This window comes from Haliotis asinina, chromosome 11, assembly GCF_037392515.1.
Source record: "Haliotis asinina isolate JCU_RB_2024 chromosome 11, JCU_Hal_asi_v2, whole genome shotgun sequence".
Classification (NCBI taxonomy): Eukaryota; Metazoa; Mollusca; class Gastropoda; order Lepetellida; family Haliotidae; genus Haliotis; species Haliotis asinina.
In genome coordinates this window covers 6142595-6169836 of record NC_090290.1, presented here as the reverse complement: position 1 = coordinate 6169836, position 27242 = coordinate 6142595, and the positions used below count along the sequence as shown (strand labels likewise).

The following is a 27242-nucleotide window of genomic DNA, read 5'->3' as shown; positions in this document are numbered from 1 at the left end:
CTCAAATGATGTTGCAGGAAAACGACCAATGACTTCAAACGTGTCCAGTTTGAATATTCGCGATGTCAATACCCTCGATCAAAGCCCCTGTTGGCCTAATGTAAGAGGTTGAGCATCGTATATAAATGCCAGGCAAGCTTTTGGTTTAATTAAGAGCACTATGTGCAGAATCCCCCCATATAATTGATTCTGTCCCGAGAGAATATTGACGGTAAGTGATAAGAAGGGCATATGACTAGATAGAATCACGGCTCCTTAATCTGAAGGTGATTAAAGCACAGACAAGACGTATACAACATTTATGGGCTGTTTCGTCTTCAGTTTGTGAGGTGTGAGGGTGTTGTCGGATGGAATGTATACAAGGTATTATATACTGGCTATGGTTCCTGGAACTCTTGTAATGTTGATCTGGGCACAACGTGGCAGCTGGTGTGACGACAGTACGCATTTATGATGTTAGGACTAATGGATTGTCACGAGCGTTGGAAGCTTGTAACTTGTAACGACGGAAAATCCTCACGTCCTATACTGGATTAGGTAATACTGATTTATGCAGAAGGTTTTACGGGTTTGGAATGTATCAATGATTTATACAATGCATTCCGTGCACATGTAGGCTATGTGATTAGAGCATCGTGGTGTAACATTCCCTGTGGGTGAAAATGTGTCCAGGAATAGTTTGTGAAGGCGACGAAAATGTAGATCGGGAGGTCGAGTTGACTTATTACGCATCGCAATAAACAGTACGTTTCTCGCGATTTTGCTACTTATCTTTAAATTTGTCATGTTATTTATAAACTGTACTAGCGACTGATTGAGAATCACGAGATACGATGCACAGAACGTTTATCACGTTCTCACTAATTTTACTTTGATACAGTGCCTGAAATACAGATAATGAGATCAGGTTGCATATAAGATGCATCGAAGATGCATGAAATGCATCTGTTTATTAGGCCAGGTGAGGACGCTGAATTCAGACCGTCACTTATATTCACCTGAAATATTCATGTTAATTCATAACGGTCTAGTCTGATGATGAGGTGACGTGACTGTTAGCGGTGCTCTAAAAGTTAATAATGATGACCACGTTGACGTTGACGTCATTGCTGACGACGACGATGTTTATGATAATGGTAATTTCCTGACAGTCGTGTATACTCACTATGCAGCATTATCAGATCACGACTTTGTATCACTCGCTGGATAATGGTGTTAGTACCTACGCCAAAACGTTTCACTCAGTTCAATAAAGACTTTGACGATCCATAGAACTTAGTTTTCCTTGATAATAGTAATGTTGATATTGATCATGATAATGTTGATATTGATCATGATAATGCTGATATTGATCATGATAATGCTGATATTGATCATGATAATGCTGATATTGATCATGATAATGTTGATATTGATCATGATAATGTTGATATTGATCATGATAATGGCGCTGATGTGGACAATGGAAGGTGTGATGATTATGACGTAAAGGATAACGGTCATTACGAAGATCACACTGATGAAAATAATAACGATGACGATAAAGATTACGATAACGGATATGGTGATGATAACGTTGACCATCGCTGATGGCGATTCTGCCTTTACAGATCTTACCTCTTTGAAATGCCCTATAGTATATGTGTAACTAAGAAAGGGAATGTGCCACCAGTAAGGTCTAGAATGTGAAGTTGGCATGTTTTGTACATGCCCCGCAGTGCTCATCCTCTGTGGCACAGCTTGTGCATCATGCTGAACACATAACAAAACCATCATTCCAAACAGTACCCTGATCCCATGGTGGGTACATAATACGTTTTACCTACCACCCACCTACGGAGTTAATGGTGTTTCTGGTTAAAAGGGAAAATATCATTTTTCTAAGATATAGTTTACACATGACTGAAAGAGAATCATTATAACCCAAGTCAATGAATGCTGCACGCTGGATTATTAACATGGTCGTCCTACCGGGCACCCTTTAACAGCTAGGTGAATAGAGGCATGATCCCAACAAAGCCATTTCCTTAGGGAGACCAACAAAGGTTTCATCTGTCTCAGAGTGGGATATGCCCGAAGCTATATAATCTCCCAGGAGTTCGGTGGTCGAAACGGTCACACATTCAACTGCTCCCTATGACCTCCGGTGATTAACTTAACTTGATTTGATATCTGTGTGCTCTTTACGGGTAAAGGTGCTACGACTGGGGATTTGATGTTTCCAAAGTTCATCAGGACTTAAGACTGAAAAGGCTTCAGTGTGAGAAAGAACGTAGATGATATATTGTGACGGTTACATATATAAGCTAAGGTCCAAAGTTGGCCGATAGAGACATGGTGGCGGTTACGATCGCGATTGTCTGGATGAACCCATGAGAGTGTCTTCTTCGTCGATATGTTTGCTTGAATATTTAATATAAGCGCTGGAAATAGCTGTGTTAGGAAATAGCTGTGTTAGGAAATAGGTAGGTTGTTTTAAGCAATATCCAAACCATATGCACTGGGAACTGACTTCAGAATGTTTCACATGGAGAGCGTGAGGATTTGCTTCTGGACCTCCACATACCAGATCCATTCAATCACCTGTTACGACAAGCATAGTATTAAGGACTCCGGACGAATATGCTCACTTCTCATGGATCCAAAATGTCGACAAACGTATTTCTGCAACACAGAATTCCTTTCGTTTGCATAAGTAATCACTGCTAATAGAGAGCCCAGTGTACTACTGAATTTACCATGTGCATGAGTTCATTGATAGCGATTGAGTGAATTTAGTTTTAAGCCCTCAGCAATATTCCAGCTGTATGGCGGCGGTCTGTACATAATCGAGTCTGGACCAGACAATGCAGTTATTATTACACAATGCCATCTAGAAAGTGGTCAAATGTAACATATGTCATGTTTGGGATTACACTTCCTTGGTGAAGTACAAATTCTAGTACTTTTTGGTTGAGTCCCATATGGGAGTCGAAAACGATTTCATGGGAGTCGCTGTGGTTTAGCGGTCTAGGCGTCTGATTTTGTGTGCGGGCGATTAGGTCCCAAATATGGCATGTGTTAAATCCAGTTATTATCAAAATGAACATCGTTCTATGTAATTGGGGTTTGATGACATGTTCAACCAAGTCACCGAGCATGACCACCCAGTTATGGTACCAGTGTTCATAAACTGAACCTGTATTCTAATAACCCTGTGGTACGTACTACAAACAATGTCATCAAGAACAAATCCGGTGTTCGCCTGAAAAACACAACATTGCGAGAACATACGATATTCCACGACACAGTCAAAACAATACCCAGTCCCATGGTGGGTACGTCATATGCCTTTCTGCCAAGCAGATCCCAGCTACTGAGCTAGTTAATGGGGCTTCATATTAATAATTCGAAATGTCCACCCCATATCTACTATAAATCTTTGTGGAGATTCTACAGAGACTTTGAATGTTGAAGCCTTTCCAAGAAAGAAGAGCTATGGAAGCACGAAAGACTGGAACTGCTATAATATCATTTGACAAGGTCTTCACACACTGTGCCCATTGGGAACAGAACCTGGACCCTCGACGTGACCCTCGCCTTAACCCCTCAACCCCACAAACAGCACCTTCCTTCTGTTGTCCCATTGGAACGTTGAACCCATGCACTTTTCTGGTGAGGGTTTCTACCTACCAGCATGTTACCGGTGTGAAACCAGATTTTGCCTTGGTATCTTGACGCCATTTGAGTTCAGTTAAACGACGTATTTTCTCCCAAGATTACTACCAAGGATAACATCACTGTGTATGGCGCCATACAACAGGATAACATCAAGGCGTTTGGCGCCGCAGGAAAAGCCATCAGGATCTGCCGACAAAATCACTCGTCATATATGATCCATCCACGGTTGGACGGAGTCGGAACGGCACTTTGGGAATGCCTGTTTTAATATTTAATAACCAGTAACCTACGGTAATGGATTGTTATTTGGAAAAAATCACCAGTGATTTACGACAACTTAGGACGGGCCTCCAATAAATGAATAACGCCGGATGACGCAGTGCACGTTTGGGAATCCAAAGAAGTCATGGGACGATACGTGTTGTCTTAATTTTCATTGTTCTTATGAAATCGCTGAAAGCCGGTGGAATACCATGAGTGTATGAATTCAGAGTCAGCTGAAGATATTGCTGATATTGGAGGTTTTAGTGACGCATGCTTGTCGAAGAGGTGACAAAAGGGATCGGGTGGCCTGACTTTGTTTACATACATCAATTGTGAAGATCGGTGTTCATGCTTGTCGAAGAGGTGACAAAAGGGATCGGGTGGCCTGACTTTGTTTACATACATCAATTGTGAAGATCGGTGTTCATGCTTGTCGAAGAGGTGACAAAAGGGATCGGGTGGCCTGACTTTGTTTACATACATCAATTGTGAAGATCGGTGTTCATGCTTGTCGAAGAGGTGACAAAAGGGATCGGGTGGCCTGACTTTGTTTACATACATCAATTGTGAAGATCGGTGTTCATGCTTGTCGAAGAGGTGACAAAAGGGATCGGGTGGCCTGACTTTGTTTACATACATCAATTGTGAAGATCGGTGTTCATGCTTGTCGAAGAGGTGACAAAAGGGATCGGGTGGCCTGACTTTGTTTACATACATCAATTGTGAAGATCGGTGTTCATGCTTGTCGAAGAGGTGACAAAAGGGATCGGGTGGCCTGACTTTGTTTACATACATCAATTGTGAAGATCGGTGTTCATGCTTGTCGAAGAGGTGACAAAAGGGATCGGGTGGCCTGACTTTGTTTACATACATCAGTTGTGAAGATCGGTGTTCATGCTTGTCGAAGAGGTGACAAAAGGGATCGGGTGGCCTGACTTTGTTTACATACATCAATTGTGAAGATCGGTGTTCATGCTTGTCGAAGAGGTGACAAAAGGGATCGGGTGGCCTGACTTTGTTTACATACATCAATTGTGAAGATCGGTGTTCATGCTTGTCGAAGAGGTGACAAAAGGGATCGGGTGGCCTGACTTTGTTTACATACATCAATTGTGAAGATCGGTGTTCATGCTTTTAACCCCCATGATAAAAAAGATTTGTCTGATAATCGAGATTGGTCACATGGTACCACTGTTTGAGACTTCCTGGAAGAAAGATGTTATAGAAGGTTAAATGGAATCTGACTGAATGATGAGAGAATGAAGAAAATGAAGAATGAAGAATGAAAACTGATTGGTGATCACGCGAGACCTCATCAAAACCTACAGTCAGTGTCGTATAATGTTCTTCAGTTTATACAAGATGTGTGATGGGTATAAGGCCCTCTTCTATTCTGACGTTAGTCTCTTAGTACTGTTTCTTCTAAAAGTTGTCATTTGCGTCTTTCTTCCAAAGGTTGTCATTTACGTCTTTCTTCTAAAAGGTTCTCATTTACATCTTTCTTCCAAAGGTTGTCATTTACATCTTTCTACCAAAGGTTCTCATTTACGTCTTTCTTCTAAAAGGTTCTCATTTACATCTTTCTTCCAAAGGTTGTCATGTATGTCTTTCTTCTAAAGATCGTCATTTACGCCATTCTTCCAAAGGCTGTAATTTACGTCTTTCTTCTAAAAGGTCGCCATTTACCTCTTTCTTCTAAAACGTTGTCATTTACGTCTTTCTTCCAAAGGTTACCATTTACGTCTTTCTTCTAAAAGGTTGTCATTTACGTCTTTCTTTCAAAGGTTGTCATTTACCTCTTTCTTCTAAAAGGTTCTCATGTACGTCTTTCTTCTAAAAGGTTGTCATTTACGTCTTTCTTTCAAAGGTTCTCATTTACGTCTTTCTTCCAAAGGTTGTCATTTACGTGTTTCTTCTAAAAGGCCGTCATTTACCTCTTTCTTGCAAAGGTTGTCATTTACGTCCAATCAGTTCAGCATCTGAAACCATCTAATTGAAATAAGATCAAAGTTCCTAGTCTAAATATTGTCTGGCGGTGTCAAGGACTAACATGATCTTAATGAGTTCTTTGAGAAGCATTTTAGAAGTTGTATGAAGGAAAACCAAGTTCTGTGTCAACATCTACACTGCAATGAATGCTACGTTTCCGTGCAGGTACTAACACAAGCGACACTTCACTTAGTTGTGTATATATGTATTTGAGACTGTGTGACTTCATGAATGTAAACAACAACAGTTCGCGTTATTTGTGGGGTGTATACAAGGCGTTGTGTGAACTGTACAGGAACAGAACTATTGCTTTCAAGTCATTCGTCTCAGTATATGAAGTTTAAAGTAAACGTTGTTTTTTTTTTCAAATGCATGCCTGATGTAGGACGTTTGGCTATTCATGCTGAAAGACGACCAGGAATAAAGGTTAAAGTCCAACTTAATCACTTACTCACTAAGTTTGTCTATGAATGTAACCAATATACATGTAAACTGAGAAGCACAATATATTAATAACTATTTTTAGCTGACATATTTAGGAAGGCATTCACTATTTTTTGTATATGCTATATAAGTATTCATTCGTTTCCTTGCCATTTATTTATTTATTTATTTATTTATTTATTTATTTATTTATTTATTTATTTATTTATTTATTTATTTATTTATTCATTCATTTATTTATTTATTTATTTATTTATTAAGAGTTGTAGACTGACATGGCTAAATTTCTTTGCTTTGAACTTTGCTGTAAAAGACGTTTTGTGCGGACGGAAGATTATGAAAAGTCATAGACAAAGCGCCTGTTGATAAGTAGTACAGGCCTCTCTCTCGGTAACTTACTAGTTATCCGAAGATTTAGTTTTTAACCATGAACAATGCTTTATACTCACTCTCTAAATAGGATTAGAGCGAGTGAGTGAGTTTTACGCATTACAGTCATATGGCAATAAGATTAAAGGAAGGCATCGATTTACTATCAAAGGCTTGAAGACTTACAGCGACATAAAACGTCACGCGGAAGCCCTTCTTTACAATTCACCTGTGTTATGATTATTGCTTACAACACATACATGAGAAGCAAAGCTCTTGGACACGATCATGCAGTCCTTGTTTGTAGGATTACGCAGCGCGAGGACTTAGCGATCGATGACTACCATTACGTTCACGAAACGTTGACCCCCAAACCATGGTGGTATCAGAGATAAGCTGAAAAACACAATCACACTCACATTTATCGTATCTTATCTCTTTTGTAACCTTATCACAAGATGAATGTCTCATTCGCACGAGGTTCAGCTAACATTGGTATGCCACGCAGTTATTCTTATCCAGTATCACACCACCATTTAATTACCATGGCTCCGCCACAGGTTGCAATAATGCGTAATGCCTTCTTATTTTGGTTCATTAACCCAATCCCACGCAATGTCTTCGTCACATGTGCTCGTTCGGTGATTCACCTTGTGAAAAGGTCAACCTGGATCCCACGTAAGGAACTTGCAAATGCCACTCAGATTGATCATGAAATATGATAACCAGGTGCATATTGTCTTAACTGAAAAGCGAAATCTGGATATAAACAGGTATAGTTTGTGTGCAGTAAACAGGTAGCCGGTACCCATGAATTTCTCTTCAAACAAACAAGTAAATCGATTAAATATGATATAGCTAGGATATCTATATATAGCGCACATATCCACGCACTAGTGCCAATCCTCATAATTACAACTTGCAAATTGAACGATTACATCTCATAATTTTATTCAACCTCGGATAAATGTTGTTGAACAAACGATCTTTGTATGTATTGTTTGGATTACAAGGGGGTATGCATATTACATGAAACACAGAAAACAAGTAGGGTTGGTCTAAGGTAACGCTCACCCTGTACCGCACTCGCAATAGTTTCACTGTTCCAACTAATGCGCTTACCCCCATGTAACCTAAAATCGTATCTGAAACACCTTTTATCCTAGGTTTAATAAAATCCCGCAGCTAAAATGTTCAGTGGGCAATTTAGAATTGTGACGATTCCCAATCTTAATTTCACTATATTTGACTTACGTTTTTTGTTTAATGAGAAATTCATCGGTACGTTTTCTCTGCAAACAAACCATAGTTGTATTTGTTTCCTAGCTATCAGTAAGGTGTGCAGTGGACAAGGTTATCAGTGGAAATCAGAAAGTTTTTCGATTCAGTGTTCAAGATACTAGTAGGTTAAATGATGTTTCTCTGAAGTGACTTAAATTAATGCAAATCATATAGTGAACGGCTCGTATGTCATCTTGGGCAATATTCCAGCAATATCACGACGGGAGACGTGGAGGATGAACATCACCACATCTTGTATGTTGCATTCCATTTTGAAAGACCATGGATGTTGGGTGTCTTCAAAATGGGAAGATTATCAAATATCATTACTATCATCAACATTACCATTGTCCTCGTTTTCATTTTCACTTCAGTTGTCCTTATAATGACCAGTATCTCCTTTTATACCAGTAACTTTATCGTCACTAACATCATCTTCGTTTTAGTCGCCCGCGGCAATATCGGCATCAGTATCAACATTTCTGCGAACATCACCGTCATCACAGGATTTCTGGGTACTAAAAAGATCAAAACAAACTGTCCTCACCAGTAACAATGTCGTTATCGTGTTCAGCATATTCATCGGTACCATTACCAAAACAACTATTACTGTCATCGTCAGAATGTTCACTTGGAATGATATGTTCACTTGGCATAAAGGCAGCACAGAATGGGTTAGCTCATCGTTAGCCAAGGGTACTTGCCCTTCACACGAAGAACAGCGATAGGACTTCTCCCAGGAAACGCTGCCTCCTTCCCACCAAAACCTTTTCGGTGGAAACCTTCCAGCACCTTGTACGTCACCCAGAGTCCGTGTCCCCGTTGGTAAACCCGGTATCACTCTCAATGCCGTTCATGGGTTCGGCACCCAGCAAACTTTGCTTCGAGAATAATTGCGAGTCGGAAATCTTGGTACTTGAGATGCAAAGGCGTGTCATTTCGTAAGCGAGGTCCGCATGTTTTTCTTGAATCCTGTCAATCATATTGTTGTATGAAGGGACAGAAAATTCACGATCAGAGTAAATCGATCTTCGAACCTACTCCTAGCGAGTCATGACAGGTAGGGCTGCAACTCTGCACATCGAGTTCTCCACCACAAAGCTCCTGGCTGCTTGGCCTCGATAGGATATATTACCAATATACAAGGGACACATTGATCTGAGCGCAAACACATTCTAAGTGATTTAACGTGTTGAATAGTGAGAATGAGGTTTGTTGGACCATGCTTCAAATAGCAGTTTAGCTATTCAGTCTTTGCTTGTTTGGGAAAGCTCAAAGTAATTAACATAAAAAATACAGCGAGTAAGGCTGTTGTGTTGCCGGACAACAGTTCACCTAAAGAAATCCGGGTTTATGAGATCGTATCCTAGTAAAATAGGGTAATGTAGCAGCCTTGGGTGAGTTGGGTTTTATGCTGCTTTTAGCAACGTTACAGCCTTATCACGCCGGAGGACACCATCGACAGGCTTCACACTGTAGGGAATCGAACCCGGGGCTTCGGCGGGACGAACGAATCATTCGCACACAGTGAAACCTTGTTAATCTAGACATGCCGGTAGTTATCGAGCGCATGAAGGAACTAATATCCTTTATACAAACATATTTTAACATGGGTCATACAGATTGTGTGAGTGACAGACATTGTGTGAGGCTGAGACAATCATGTAGGCAACAAACCGTTGATCTACTATAATATTATTCGGTACATCTGCCGATAAAAAAATGTGTGAGAGTAGTTTTACGCCGCTTTTAGCAAATTCCCAGTGATATCAAGAAGGGGGACGCCAAAGATGTGCTTGGCATGTTGTACCCATGTAGGGAACAAAACCCTGACCTCCGCATACCGGGCGAACGCTTGAGCCACAAGGCTACCCTACCAATCCAAAAATGGGACAAAGTAATTATCCACTTCATGATGTACATCTTTGACAGGCAGATCGAGATAGAATGAAGGTACGCAACATCACGTCATTGATTATGGTCGCACCTACTTCATCTTCGAACCCGTCCTTTGAACGTACGTTTTAAGAAATCACTGGAGTACACCCCTCCCCTCTCCCACCCATACACACACACACGCACACACCACCATCCCCCATACCACCCTCATTTACCACGACATGAGCTATGACGCCAGGTTTTCGCAGGCTGACTAGGAAAAAGAAAGAAAAACATTTGCCCTACTGGTAGCTTCCGCCAACCCAAGTTTGTTTTTCATCCATGTTTCTTGTGTCCGGACAAAGTAAGAATTGCTGTAAAGGCACACAATCACATTAATCTCGTTGAAGCAACGACAACATTAACGCGACCCAACGCTGGCGTCATTTGATCGAGAACAACCGGCATACATTTAGAATGAAAGCCAATTTGGTTGAAATAGCCCAATTTCACATTCACAAAATGTTTGCTTCAAAGAACAGGCGCTGTTTGTTTATGGCTGTTAAAATTATGGAGGAAGTTGATGGTTGTACATGCGCTCCAACATCAGGTAATTATGTAATTAACTCTCCTAGCCATCCATCATCCCTTTTCGCTGCAACAAGGAACATCGTTACCTTATCGGTGTTAAAGGGGGATTAAACTCGATGAAAGTGGCTGTTTTTGCAAGTGTCATTTAAATGTTCCATGGCATTGAAAAATACGTGATTCAGATTAGACAAAATAGCATGGGCGAAGTAGTTTACATTCTTAATTTATAACAAAATCGTCATTAATATATATCCATGGTAGCAACAGATTTTTTTTAATGTATATGCATCCCAAAAGCATGTTTTGTGAAACCCTTTACAAATCAGTGTTAAGAAATATTCTTATCGTTTATTAATGCCATGTTACATGATCCATAACATCCCTTAATATCATCTTACCATACGAAAATATGTGTGTCAAAGCAAATTCTGTGCACCTTAGGGATTCTACTGACTCACGCGTCTTCAGTATAATGTCACTCGAAGGTTGTTTGATCTGGGTAACAATTGTCAAGACCAAGGCAAAAAAAAAATCATGCATTCACATATATTATTTTAGTGAAAGAAAATAGTTCGCTGCACATGCTGAAATGCATGCACAGAATGCGTATTGAAAACATGGTCCAACCCTCATTACTGGAAAGACAATTCTATGCTTTGAAACAGTCTGGGAGTATTTGTTCTGATTCCAACATATATATTCCAACATAACTCATCAAACGTTAAGACTCACCAGGGTAAATGTAGCCATTTCCTTCAATCAACTGTCCTAAACTAGATTTTGCAAAATGTTCCATACGGTTTAAAAGCTACTATTTACACAAGAACCGGTGACTTGTACAACAAATTCGTAACGATGAAATGGTTATTGTTATGAATTCAATCAATGATGAAACGCAGTGAACATTGGCGAAATCTTAACCCTCAAACGTATACCCTGGGCTTTTGAGGCCCCCATGTGTGTTTGCATGTATGCAAAACCTTTATTGTTATAGGGACGCTAATTTCGGTTCATTTCTCCAAAAGGCCAACATCTTCAAATGTATTGGTAGCATACGTGACAAGCTTTGAAATTTTTTAGCGAAAACATCTTTAATGACAGTGAGGAATATATGAGGTAAATACGGGCTGTGGAAACGGTCTGCTGTATGATGTAAGAACATCAGTAGCCCTTCACAATCAGCAAGAGGGGAACGTCAGGTAAAGTAGCGTTGAAGAAGTTCCTTTCACATGACAGTTCTTCCGATAGTCTTCAGGCAGATTCTGGATCTACAGAAACATTTGATGAAGATTCCACTTCATTCAGAAGACAAAGACATTTATCTAGGAAAAATAACGTAGGAAGATGATAGAAAACTCATCCTGGATCTAGTCTTACTCCTCAACGCAAAATATCCAAAGATCAATCACTGCTACAGCATAGTCCATGAAGAAGACATGTTCATAGTATATTTCAGGAAGCATGGTGGACAGCATTGTGAAATTTTCTTACATTCATGGACAGAAAGTAATAACAGATAAGGGGCCAGGAGATACAGAATGGACAGATACAGACAAGACAGAAATTTGGATACTCATCTGAATTCTACTGACGCGTGTTCCTATTATGAGAGGCAAAATGTCTCATATCAGATTCAGGTCTTTGTTGAGTTCGCCGAAGGTTCGATGACAAGGAAACAAAACGTTTCAGACACACAAACACAAATTGGCACCTATCAGAGATATCTATGATGAGTTTGAACATGCCCTGGCCGATCAGCTTGCACATTACTGTGGTTGCTGTTCGTTCATCCAGTACATGCTAGCAAAACCTGACAAAAAGAGCCTCAAGAATTTCTGGATTCAATATTCTAACAACAGCGAGCATATCAGAGGAATTCTTTTTCTTGGGAAAGCAGGTCGAACCATCCAGATTAAACAGATGATGTTGAATCTGTGCCATATTGGGTCCTGCCGAAATGTAACCACTGACAACTTCTTCACTGACTGCAGACTTGGACTAGAACTGTTGTCAAACGTTGACTTTGCTTGGGACAGTCCTTCAGCATAAGTGCTCTTTGAACCTTAGAGTTTCAAACACAAAAAGAAGTAAATCTCAACACGTCAAGCCTCTACATGCATTACAACAAAGCAAAGGGAGCCGTACACATAATGGTACATCGTTACACTATAAACCGAAAGACCAAACGGTGGCCACGGGTGATGTTTCTGAGCATGTTGGATCTGGCTGGTATAGCTTCATACACAGAATGGGGACTGAAGTCTACGGAGATAAGGATAATGCGATGCAGTTACCTGCAAACTATTGAACACAATACAAGCACATCCACCACAGACGACACACATCTGTGAGTGTTTTAAGTGAGTAAACCTTCTCTGGTAGTATACATTGACCATCTCCCACGAGAGAGTTCTTGGATGCTTTTAAAGCGTAGCATAAATCAACAGAACTCTAAGTGACATTGACCACAGTGTATCCATATTTCGACATCCCTACATCACATATCCGTTGCACAGCTACAATGTGTGTGTTCGGTTCCATGTTTTCAGCTCAATTCAATTAACCCGGTCAGTGTATCTCGTTCAAGTAGGCAAACCCAGTGGGTGGTTGGCCGCGGTTATTAATTGCTTTGTTCTGAAGTTCTTGCAGGCTGCTTGAAACTGCTACACCTCTCTCGGCTCGAGCAGAGATAATAATAAACAAGTGTTGTGTTTTTGTTCTCCTTTGTTCCGTTTCTCTGTTGAAGGTTTTTGTTCCACCACGAACCCAGATGAGATTATTTAGGTTACACGTCACTGTAGCTGTCTCTGAGAATGTCTTCTCTCTTTGATGTGCCAGTACTTTGATTAAAAGCCATAGGCGCAATAACACATTAACCTACATTTTCCTCTCTGTCATGTATGCTTTTACATTGAATTATATAATTTACATTAGACATCATCTCATTAGTCCAGACATCCTGCTTTCCAGGTACAAGCACAATCTAAATGTAGCGTAAACTCGTATTCACTCACTCAAATGTTAATATACAAACCACTTTGCCCAATGTAAAAAGTGCGTTCATTCGCAGTTTAAGGAGACATCAATTTGTAACTGACTGTCCAAACTAACAAAGCTGTGCTATACTTGAACCATTCGTGCATAAGGACCTGCGTTTGGAAGCCACTATGATGACAATCCGCACGGGTGGATCTGTTCATATTTTATTTGATGGTCTAATATGTTTATTTCACTGTAGAGTTGTTTGTAGAGACTATTATGTTGAAATATGATGCTCATACCTTTTCTCGATGGAGCATGGAGTGTGTCTTAAGAGTATTCAGAGCTTCCAGTATCATTGAAAGATACATTGCTGAATATTATTCATGAATAAATTGATACTCTGCATTATTCCCACATGTAGAACACAAATGCCACTCACGATCATATGAAATCTACAGATCTGGGACTGTTACGGGTGAGCAAATGGTCCAAAGGTTGAGTTTTCCAACATGAAACATGATATCTGGGCATAACACAGTGACAGACACGTTACCGTAATTTATTCAGTAAAGGTTCCCGTTATGATAGAGTGCTATTCTAGACGACCATAGTGTAAATGAAACCTCTGCGCTGTACTTTTACACTCAATGTTTTCAATATAACTTTCACGTCCATGGATAATTTGGACTAGATAAAAAAAACTGCAAACATTGCCCGAAAAAATGTCTGTCTGAAAATAATCGCCTAAACGATGATACATGAAGTCCAAAACAAAGCAATAAATCAAATGGATAGCCATGGAATAAGCATTTCTTATTTGTTTAGATTTATCCACCATCAACCAGGGATGTTGACTTTCTTTCGAACATCAGTATATTATGACTTCCAATTACATTTAGAATTGTGCTTAAATACACATTGCTCGCCAGCTCTATTTTGATTACATAATATGCAAATTATTTATTAGAATTATCTATTGATCCAGTTTCTGCTGAAATGTTATTCCGAGTTTTATCAGATTAATTTGAAACTAACTGGTTATGCTGGACCGATTGTATTCGATGCCACGCAGGAAATTGATAAAATATGAGTTGTCTTGGGTGACTTTTCTACGTGAGGCTAGTTTCCGTTGGAACGGACACTGGGATCAAGACAAACAGTATTTTAATTATGAAGTACTTCGTTCGCAGACATTTGAGTAACCCAAAATACTGTTGAACGAAGACACGGAGAATACTATTATCAGTAAAGGATGATCTTTCTGAGTGTGATTACTGTTCTGTTTTGTCAAGACTATGGGACAGAGAAAGCATGCCAGTTGATGACGTACATCGTCCACAGACAGATCGAGATATTGCTAAATGAAGGTATACAACACAACGTCACTGATTACGATCGCACCTACTCCGTCTTCACAAGCCGGTGGATCATCCACTCCCCTCCTCTCCGCCCCGTATCTACAACTACCCTCTAATCCCTTTTTCACCCCGAGTTCCCAATATCTGATAGCGTTCATGTCGGAAGGTACATATCTAGTGTATCGGTTCGGGCTAATTACCCAGCGTAAAGAGCCGTTAGCCTGTAGTTATCTGCGTATAATTACACCCTTATCAGAATACAGCCCTGTCTCAGACCAACGACAGTTCTTTAGACTGTCATTATATTAGCAGCTTGCATAAACAACGGTGTGATATGCGTTCGTACTGTTGAAAATAGTCACAGGTTGCGTGTAATGCTGGTCTTAGCTGCAAGTGACATGTACGCCGGCTGGGTGATAGCTATTTCACATGTAAAATTGCGCGTGAAAATGTACTTTGCAGGGAAATGAAACAGTCTTTTCATTGTCTCTGATGTCGGCAGGGTAGTAATAATACTCTCTTGCGGGTACGGTACCTATAATGAATGATTTATTTCCTCGGCCGCCGCATCAGGGCCCATCACATTAATCAACGCACAGGCTTGTTCTAATCCTGGTTTGAAATGTGCACGCGTTGAACAAGCTCTTGATGAATTACAGAAACTCTCTCAATAACCACTGATGTTGAATTTACTTTATGTGACCTTATCTTGACGTTATTTTATCTGAAATTGCAAGAAAAGTGGACCTGCTTGTGGTTCTTTCGTGTTCTATCAAGTGTTTGTTGTTTCTGTTTTTTGTTTAATTTCTAGTTCTCGTTTCATTTCCGGGACACGGGCTGTTATGTGTACAAAGAGATTTTGAGCGCAGAGTATTCTGTTTACAGGAAATTACCAGTTGAATACTGTGTGTTTGTTTTCTTTCGGCCAGCAAAGGTGTGATGCATCAGCCATCTAGGAGCTCTCAATACATCAGCCATTGATCGTGGTGCAACGTGGATCCCGTTAAAGTCGTAGACATCCTCAAGCAATGTCACTGTGCCACCCATAACGATCTGGCACTTGTAGTCTCTGTACAAGAATCATCACATCGCCTCATTCGCTTATTCTACAGATGACAATGACGACGACGACGACGACGACGACGCCGATGATGATGATGATGATGATGATGATGATGATAACGATGATGATCAAACAGAATCCAGGATAACGACGCTCATGTTTAAGCTAATGACGTTTGCCCAAAATGAAGTAATACTTGCAGTTACTATTGGTCATGATAACATACACTTGTAATGATAAAGTTACAAGCTGTTTTTTTTCTTAAAGACCCACACACACACACTCTTCTTGAACGAGCTTTTACCCACTTTTCTTCTCATCTCCAATTTAATACATGTTAATCCAGTACCTTTCAAACTTTCTTCATCAAATCTAAAATCGATATGCAAAATGTGACCAAGAGTGTTCACATGCTCATAAAACTGAACAAAATCTGTTCTCCCACAGAATTGGACATTTTAAAATGAAAGCTTTCAAAATTAAAAAAAAAATTAAAATAACCGGTCACTGTATATTGTGGAAATATTTTACCAGACAGAAAATGAAAACAAAGAAAGAGAAGTATAATTACTTAACTACTGAATCAGAAACATTGCATGTTGCAGTTGGTATTGGTTTTACACTTTGATAAATACTTCCGGCTGTCGGAAATAAGCCCTCCTTTCGTCAGGTTAAGGATCCTCCACATTTGCCGGTTTGTTCTCCTACCGGCTCATTTACCACTGCATCTGGCTTTCAGATAACCAATTGGTAAGACACCTTGTGAGAAAGTTCGGCCCGTGCAAGTCATTACAAATCGCGAACATACGTCACATCTCCTACAGAACCTGCTTTGCAACGCGAAGAACGCACAGGGTTCATTTGTTACGGGTGAACAAAAGGTCCAATTTGGAGGCAGTGGCCACGTGAAACATACAATCTGAACATGCCAGACAGACAGAGACATTACCGTTAATTATTCAATAAAGGTTCCAAGTGTTACAGATTGCCATCCTAGACGACCATGGTGTAAATGAAACGTCTAACGCTCTACTGTCCTATTGATTTTGTCAGGGATTGGGGAAATTGAAATTTAAGACTTGTAACTTTTGAGGGAATTTCATCACGTCGCATGACTATAGGCATTTCCTGGGGCATATTTCATCCACTAAGCAAATTTGTTTTATTGTGTTAAAAATTTCGTGCGACATTTTCTCCTGCCTTTTAGTTTTTTCAGGAGTTTTATTTTGCTCACACGCTATTCTCAGACGCTACGACGCTGTCGTATAATGAAAAAGAAAAAGAAATGAAATTTACTTGATATCATAGCGTGCCCTCATTTTGTCAAGAAAATGTAATCACAACATTGTTACGTTGCCTTCAAGAAAATAATCTTCTAAAATGGTAATAATATATAATTCTTTAACAGCAAAATAAGATTCAATTGCATGAAATTTATTGCAATTCGTAACAGATGTAGTTATTGCAAACAAATCGTTTAGGGAAAATGTTTGAATATTACCCTAATAATTATTACCCCTTGGAAAGTTCATCATGTGAGGAAACAGGTTGCACACATGGAAAAATTGTAAGATTGTCGATGTGAAATATGGAACGACTGTCCGTTGTGCAACCAGCCAAATGCCTCAAGTCTCGTGTCAGACAGTGCGATAGTTTCATTTCTCGTAAAAACTACACACGCGAAGGTGAAGGACGTTGAGTGTGGTTCTGGTCGCTACCGATCATGAAGGTGATTACCCAGTAACCACAGAATTAGACGGAAACTAATTGATACTAATCCCCCTCACATTGTGGGAATCTTAATTAAAACGCCTTGACATTTACACCTGTACGTCGCAATAAGCCTGCCTAATGGTTGCATCTTTATTAAAGTTTTATTTATTGATACCGGGATTTGGTCTTAGAATTGGGTGGTTGTTTCTCGTGCTACGTTTGAAAGGCAAGTCAGCGGTTTATAAATTTAAAACGGAACTCCATGTAAACTGCTCAGTGGTCCAAGTAAATGAGCCTAGTAAATTACTTGAAATCAATCAGTACTAGAAGCACTGGCAAATAGTATGAACCTGCAGTGTTATGTTTTGGACATTAATCAGAATAATTAATTACTCACATACAAACATACATGTCATTGATAAGAATGAATTATCCAAGTTGAACCAAATCATGATCCTGGTCCTGGACTTCGGTGAAAGTGCTTGTTCTAACCCCGACCGAGTCATACCAAAACATGCTAAACAATGGTACTTGCTGTTGCCGTGCCTCGCAAAATCATGTTATAACACAAACACTGGTCTTTTAGGAATACACATGTTCAACTGCGATGTGAGCTAAAACTGTAAAACCGGTACGCACATACATGCACATGCATATTCACACGCACACGCACACGCACACGCACACGCACACGCACACGCACACGCACACGCACACGCACAAGCACACGCTCATGTGCACGCATACGGACATACTGATGGCAAAAATCCAAGACATTAAACATCTTCACCTCACCCATCCTTGCAGAGTTAATTACCAGTATTCCATTTTCTAATCAGCGTTCATGTATACTTTGAGGTCATTCCCCAGTGCACTAACTTAGGCCATACCCACGTATACACGGAACATGATGCTATTTGATGTGATCTTTCAATCGTCCACGCCTTGGCAATCTTACTTAATAACCTTTCCTATCGCCATGCTTCTTCACAAGCGTTCCCAGGTGTAACGTGTCTGTCACAACCAAGGAAAGTGTGATGAATCAATTAGTTATTTGTGCTGCATGTTTACCGTGTCCATGACTGTTGTAAATCAGTTAACGAACCACTTCAGATCAGTGTGGACTAGACTCAGACATTCCCACCCTGACGGGAAACTAGCAACTAGCACATGAAACTAGCTCTCTCTCTCTCTCTCTCTCTCTCACTCTCTCTCTCTCTCTCTCTCTCTCTCAGTGCCCGTCCCTTTACGTCATCATCAATTAGTATGCATTTACACGACCTTTATAACAAATTTCACCGGTTCCTCACATAGGTCATATCTACTGAACCAAACCAGGAACTTCCTCGTAACGAGCGAACACTCTACCCTCTATGCTACCCAACAGTCACTGCCTGTACAAACATAGTCATACATAAAATCTACCTCCAGTACTCTGAATGTGTCTGTCTGCCCATTTCTTTGCCCCCTCTCCACCTCCCACCCCTCCAGATCCCCACCCCCGCACGCTGACATCATCGAAACAAGGCCATTAACATTCTAGGTACTTATCATTGTCACAGTCCCCGCTTGATGAAGCGACACCATCCCGGTGTCTTATGAGCCGACACTGGGATTCTTTTTAACGCTCATTCTTAATGACATGGATTTGTAAGATCTGCGGAAATGTCACTCTAGTCAGGTACTGGATCAAAAGTCGTCACGGAAAGCACTAGAGCTACATCAGACCATCCAACTATTGCCCACTATCTACCTGTCATTAGGCCATCACATCAACATGCTTTGCTACCAATATAGAAAATATATTGATAACTAATTTCAGATCGTCACACTGAGAGACGGCCACATCATTTGGGACTGGATTAAGTGCATTTTTAGATTTTAGACCCATTTACGAGATTATTGAGTAAGTGCCTTTTCAGACGTTGCGCTGATTTACTGATGCCACGTACAATATTAAGGGTTCGAATTTCCTGTCATACACAGTTGACATTCATTACGGTGCCATTGATCGGGAACCTTCTCAGCCATAACGCGCATGCAGCATGAGTTAAATGCGAGGTTGATGCGCATTATCATGTTGAATATTCCGTCATGACGGCGTCCCTCATCCGCCTCCCTCCTTATTTTCTCTCCCCACAACGGGTGTTTCGTTTTTTCTACCTTCAATATGTATTACGTAAGGTTCTCGCTCGTCTGAAGTTCGTCTCGTTACTTTCTAATCTAAGCTACATTGTCTCCGATAACTCTTTATTTTTTTCTCTTCGACGATTTATTCCTATCGTGCGTTCCATTTTCTCTTTGACAGGTTACTCTTTTTTGCAGACTCTCCAGTATTCCATTTTGCCTTGACATTTCTCAACTTTTTACTTTACCATTCTAGCCCTTCGTGATGTTAATCCTGTCATCTCCATGACTAAGTTGGTAGAGCTTCTGCCCAATGAGCAAAGACTCGGTGGCCGTGTCATATCAAAATACCTTAAAATATGGCACTTTTTATTTCCCTGGCTGGCGCTCGGCATACTGAAACAAGGTCTAACCGATACCATGTGTGACGTGGTAAGGCACTACCACTTAACAAATCTCTGAAAATACAATCATTTGGCTTGTTCCCTGATATTTGGAGACATTTTGCTTGTGGTATTTCTCCTTGATCATTTGTTTTCACCTGTGGACGGTTAGGTAGCCTTGTGGTTACAGTGTTCCTTCGTCACGCCAAAGATCCTTTTTCGATTCCAGTCAAGGGTGCAATGTGTCTACACTGTCTTTGAGTTTGCTGAAATGATGCTAACATCAAACTCACTCACTTACTCATCTTTTCAGCTTGGACTTGAAAATGAAACGGAAGAACTACACGAGGATGACATCACGCTTAATCAGTATGACGTCTTATGTAGATGACTTTGACACACCGTTCTGCGATCTGTTATGGTTTAACGACGAACTGTCGTCCAGACCTGTTGTGTCAAACATTTCGGCTAACTGTTCAGTTCCCAGACTGGATTCTGTTCAGCTAGCACAAGCACAAGCACAAGCACAAGCTACCACTATGACATCATCATGACGTCTTATTCTGCAGCTGTCGTGATCACTGTACAGTCTGTTCTTTCCCACGTATACTCTACAGTTGCAAGGCTTCATTGTATTCAGTTACTGCCGACAACATCATGTCGTTTCACTGCTGGAGACGTCTCGTTATCTAGTCGCTGTTATCACTACACTACAGTCTCATTTCCCTCTCATGACGGTGTGTCTAATTCATTAACCCATACTCAATAACATACTCGTCTGATGCTGCAGGACCTTTTCCAGAAACAATGTGTCTGTCTTACATTTATTGAAGGCGTCGTCAGCAAGTTTATCACATCGTATCTAAGTTTCCTACCTCATCTTATATCGGTTGATTACACTTTTTATACCACGAAGTTGTAAACGTTCCGTTCTACCACCGATCAATTTGGAAATGACTTACAAGCAAGGTTGGTGTTTGTTTTGTTCAATCAATGTCTACGCACCACCGACCTAGTGACAAACCCGTTCAAAAAGCTGTTGATGGCCAAAACTATGTCGGATATCTATATGAGCAGACAAATCCTTGTCCGCGGTGTTTGGGGAAAACCCCTGTGAAAGACGACGAAACAATGATGACGGTTAATTCACCAGTAAACAAGCAACATCGAACACGACGACCTGGGTCAGCCTATCACTGTACAAAATGCCCTTTCCTACTTCAATCCTCAAAATTGAATAATGTTTTGGTGACAGGTCATCAAATCTGTTATGACAATGCAATTTCTCTTTCATGTGAACCCCTATTTTACGACCAACTGTTATAATATCAGCTTATGCTTTGGTGATTTGCAGTTTTAGGACATTGTAACTCTATATTTCAAATTATTAGAGATAGAGACATTGTTATTATAATAACTAATGCAATCGCACATGAAATCTTACGATGAAATACAGACATAAACACTAACACTACAAAAACTTCAGAAGTGATAATATAATATGACCTTGAAACTATTTATACCACAAATGCGTAGGAATTAGCGAACAATTGATGTGTAGGGTGAGCAGCCAGGAGCTATGAGCATGTGTTCATAATTTGATAAATATATCATTTACCACGGTCCGTCCATGACGTTGACTCCCTAGTAAATTCACATTCTAATACCATCAAGTCATGGCACTCTCTCGTCTCCGGTAGGTAATAAAAACATGTTTCCCAGAATATTTCCACACCAGCCATCAATACTTTACCCTTATAAATGATCGTGATTACATCGAATTCTTTTCCGGTAAATGGAACCACGGCAGCCGTCATCGCTCCATCGTCCACCCACTCACAGCAGTAGGTTCATTGTTAAATATACATATGTACTTATGGCATTGTTGTCTACCGTTTCTGAAGCCTCGGACCTGGTACACGGGGGAATGGGTATATTTGTGACGCCATGTCGTGTCTATCTTCAGAGATAACATCGTTGTACCCACATACGGAGGTGATGAAGTCCATTCCTTTAATAGTTTGCAATTGCAGCGTTCAGATTCACACGACAGCCATCTCTGTACTGTTGTGAATGATTGTCCTTCATTTTTACTGGTATCGACCAATTGACTTTTACTTGAGTGCACAAACTCACATATATATGACGACCTACTAATGACTAAAGCCATAATGATTTACGTTTGTTGATTGATTCTAAAGAGGTTGCCAATGCTAAGGCAGATAATTGCTTGTTATTATTAGCATAGATACATATAAATATAGTATGGACACGTTCCTTAGGACCATACTCCTGTAAAAAGTGCTCTTTAGCAAACCTGGATGAATTATCTGTAAATATCAACCTTCAAAAGCGAGAGAATGATCAGTGTTGGTTAACTACAGAATAACATTACAGATTAATTTAACCAAGGGGCATAATTGTGGAGGTTACCTCATGGAACACTGAAATACAACATGACCGCAGCGTGTTCCCCCATCATGCAAGGTAGGACTGCAGTAAGTGAGTAAGGGACAAAGGAAATTGGCGTTCCATGTAGTAGCCTTCGGGAATCGAACCCGTCCCTTCTGCATGACAAGCCAACGCTCTAACCACTTGGCTCCCCACCGTCTACGTTATTGTCACAGCATATAATAAAGTGAATGATTGAATGATTGAATGTAGTTTTACGCCCATTGCAGCAGTTTTCCTGCAACGGACACACGAAATGGGCATCACCCATGTAGGGAATCGATCCCGGGTCTCCACTAAGACGAGAGAACGCTTTCACCACTAGAATACGCCACTACCCCGCTACAGGTCTCCACTGACTTACGTTTGTCTGTTAACGTGATGATGTCATAATAGATGACTCGGTTGATGACGTGTATTGTATCCCTATTGAAAGGATCGATGTTGACGATATCAATCACACGATTGTCTGACATTGTTCTGCAAGCCGACGTCATCAAACGACTTTAATGATGTGTGCGACGTTGAGACAAAACATGTTCCTTCATTTATATATTTAGCGATATTGCTTTTATTACAAGTTCCATTCCTTGTAATTAAATGTTCTTGATAATTGACAGAGGTGAAAGACTACATTTTAGAGTATCAAAAGTTGAATGAGTGAGTGAGATTAGTACTCATCCATCTTCCTGCTATATTGCGGCGTCTGTAAATATTCATGGTTTGGTCAGACAATGCAGTGATCGACCTCATGAGCATCAGCCCACGCAACTTGAATAAGATGACATGTGCCAAACACTATTAGTCACCGTTAGTCACGGCAAACTTGGATTGCTACAGATCAATTCAAAACCGGATCTTCTGGAAGGTGTATGGACATTGCCAGGGAGGACATATGGGATATTGCATATCTGTTTCCGTAGAATGTCACTATCAGATTTCATCGGCGTTAGTCTGTGAACAGTTTCGACTTTATAACATAACCACGATGACATGAATATATAGGTCATGTTCACAGGTATAGGTCATGTTCACAGGGGACAATCAATGTTCAGATGCCATATATTACGGTTTAAGAACAGAAAAACTACACAAAGTGTACACACGAAAGCACATAGGAACATAATCCCTTTTATAAGAACACGCTTTCTGAATCGCTATATTTTGTTTGGGGATTGGATAGACCAGTTAGTACATCATCCCTTCCTCACAGTGGAGACCAGATTTGATCCCAACAATGGAAAACTTTTGAAGCCGACTGAAGATTATACGCAATATGGCTGGAAGATTGCCAAAAGCTGTTTTATTCCCCGTCGTTTCTTTAGGGAAATGCGGTTATGAGTAGGTATGTCTGGCGGCGTTACCATTTTACAATGTTGGCACTATATATAAGTTGCAAAAGTTATAAATGTGTCACAAGTTCAATGTATAAAAACTTGTCTACGACACCACCCGTGACAGCCTGGGAACGCAACCCCTTAAAAATAGTCAGTCACTCCACACACTTATAACAATCTTTTCCTACTTGTTAGTAAACTTTATTTCAGAGGTGTAATATAGTGGATGCTCATATAAAAAGACTGTTAACAGCAAAAAAATTACAAAAAACAGTTCCTGATCATATATACTTTGATGTTAGCTACTCTGCCTTGATTAAGACCGCATATACCTTTGATATACTGGGCAAAGTAAGTTAAGGATATTGTTATTTATATGACTGATCTTTCGTCAGTGTGTCAATGAATAAACAGATCATTATTCATAATTTCAAAATTTACATACACCCCTAACGAATTTTGTCCAGGATAGAACAAACCATCTTAGGGGTGTAATATTATATGCATCTACTTGTCGACTTGTAGAAACACTTGTTGAACTTCATTCCAAGTTTCAATGGCAGGACTCACCACACATTCGAAAGAAAATAGTATCGTACCAGTGTTACTCATTGTATGTAGATTTAAGAATCCCATATCCTCGTTCAAGTTTCTCTGTCATGAATCCGACTGACTATGCTTCTCTCAACTGGTACTGACGAACACACGTACGTGTCCAAATTCCACCCAGCCTCTTCACATGGGACGGGTTCTGCAGTGTTCAAAAACGCTCGTGGCGCGAGGTCATAAATATTACAACAACATACAAACATGCTTAACGCTGCACTGAGAATCCCGTGAAACAAGTTCACATATTCCACCCCGTAGCAAAACTGGGCCTCTGCATATAATAATTGAAACTTAACGCAGAGGAGAGGTGAAGCAATGCAAACAATATCGAGCATGTTATCCCTTAACGGAACCCATCTGTAACTTGCTGCAGAAGAGACTCCGATGTTTACCGTTAGCTTAATCAGGCTCCGGATCTCTAGAAGAGAGCAGGAAGCACTCCTGTATTGATCCAGCGAGTGGTCCAGGATCGCATGGGTCGAACGGGCCTTCAGTTTAGAGCGTGAAGGTACTCTGCCCTATGATGTAAACACGGAGCTAATGGGATGGATACTAGGATGCAAGGGGATCTACACACTCGGATAAAAAGGTAACAGTTTTCTGACTTACACCTACATCTGAAGTATCAGTGTCCCTTCTTGCTGAACATGTTTGTGGTGGAAGAGCAAGTTGTCATTTGGGCCGGTTACATGCCTATTTCGTTATGAAAATGTTATGGATAAATAATGTCCGTTCTTGATACACCGTAGGCTTCGAGATGAAACTCACACAATACATGTGTGGCATTATTGTTGTGACTGTGAGTGGAATATCTACATTAGTATTGTGGTTGTAAAAGTTATTTCATTTGGTTACCATGGTGATACTTTGTTGTTTTTAACAAGTAACGGTTATGAAGTTGATGTAATATGATAATGATAATATTTCATATGCCTGTTTATGATCATTATGGACTTGTCTGGTGAAGGAAATGATATTCCATATAAGATAATATCGATGTATACGTATTCAAAACGTCTCAAGTTTTCACTATGACTGAATATAGTAAATATCTGTAACATGTCAACACGACATGAAGATGTGTTCATTTGTTGTTTTACATATCATCGTATACCTCACGGATATACAAGGTATATCACGAAGACCAGTGGTAAATGGGCAGCGAGAGGGTATCTCTGTGGTTAAAGCGTTGACGCGTCACACTGTTGGATGGGTTCGATTCCTCGAATGGGTAATATATGTGAAGATCTGTTTCCCTGGTATTGGTGGAATAATCGTACAGACAACATGCAGAGTAAACAAAATTTAACAGGAAATGGTGGATAAGACGAAATGCTTTGTTTTATATGTTCGCCGCTTGCGCAGTTTAGTCGAAATACTCATAACGAAGTTCGGTTAAAGCGGTACCGTTTGTGTTTGTTACAACTTTATTTTAAAGTGTATGTAGTTGAGGTCACAACCAACATTCGAACATCGGAAACTAACCAGGGGAAAAGCGATAACACCATTGTATGTATTCCCCTCTTGCGAAGGCACAAATTGTATGATCTTTTCTTACAAACGATCCTCACAGCCAGTTGCATGCTCTCTAGCTAATTTTATACACAAATCATACACAAATACCATCACGTCATGAAATGATATTTATACGGAATATTAACATTTAGTGGAGCGTGATCTAATGCGAATACCATCCTCTATCCGAACATCTAGCAACTTCCGCGTTCAGGTGTCTGGCCGTTTGCAAATACCTTTCTGAACAGAATGCTCACATGATTGTATGTCAACAGCCAACATAATTAAACGAAAACCCCTAATCAAACAATCTTCAACGAGCGCAGAGTTCATTGTACAATACTAACTTCAGAATCAGAATTCCCCCGTGGATTCAATAAACACTGGATTGAGATTGGTTAAACAAAGTCACCCAGAGGTATATATTCACGTTATTTTCAAGCACAGTATGTATTTTTCTCAAATCATAACAACGTTGTTACACGGCAGAATGGAGATAAACGTACTGTGTTGGAAGATCAGAGATCCGTGACGAAATTATAATAGCTCTAATATTTTTATTTAAAAGCTTACACTACGCATGCAAGTTTAAATCAAATTTAGAGCTATTACAATTTTGGTGTATCCCTGATTTATCTCCTAAATATGTGTTCGTGAATCATGACCGATTTATAATGATACATGAGATGGTAGGAGAGCGAGATTAGATGTCCATATCCTATCCTATACGAGGCAACTGTGTCATGCCAGTTTGCAAAGGCAAACACCAACATGTGTGAATGCTTATGACCGGATCCCACACATCAAGAAGAGACGTCAAACATCAGTTATAAACAAAATGTTGCTCAAAGGCCCCAAATTGTATCCTAATGCAAAATCCTGCGTGTGATATGTTGCGTAAAATAACATATGTTCTTCATATACCAGTAATTTGATTGTATACTAATATCATCATGTAAACGGTTTTGAACACTGATATGGTAAACATCTTTGGAGGGCATTTAAAGGTGGATTGCATAAGAATTCCATTTTAGGATCTCAACATATTTATTGTCATCAACACAATGGACCCGACGCAGGAGTAGGCAATCGCTTCGAACGTCATATTGTTCACAACAAAGACGATGACATCCATGAATCTTGCTTTCATTACTGATATGGTATTCCAATGTTTCCTGTGTTATCCCATATCACTATTATGCAAATGGAAATATGATAAGAATATTAT

The 27242-nt window shown here is 40.0% G+C and overlaps 1 protein-coding gene across 6 annotated transcripts in view; it reads left to right on the top strand.

Annotated features, from left to right (window-relative positions):
- The window catches only part of LOC137255757 (5-hydroxytryptamine receptor-like), a 191313-nt gene that overhangs the window by 64828 nt on the left and 99243 nt on the right, over window positions 1-27242 (top strand). The window contains exon 1 of one of the 6 annotated variants that reach the window (XR_010954533.1): window positions 25011-25088. The exons of the other annotated variants lie outside the window; for them this stretch is intronic. The gene's annotated coding sequence lies outside the window, so the exon portion shown is untranslated. Of the gene's footprint in view, window positions 1-25010; window positions 25089-27242 lie in introns of those variants that run through there. 6 annotated transcript variants of the gene reach the window in all.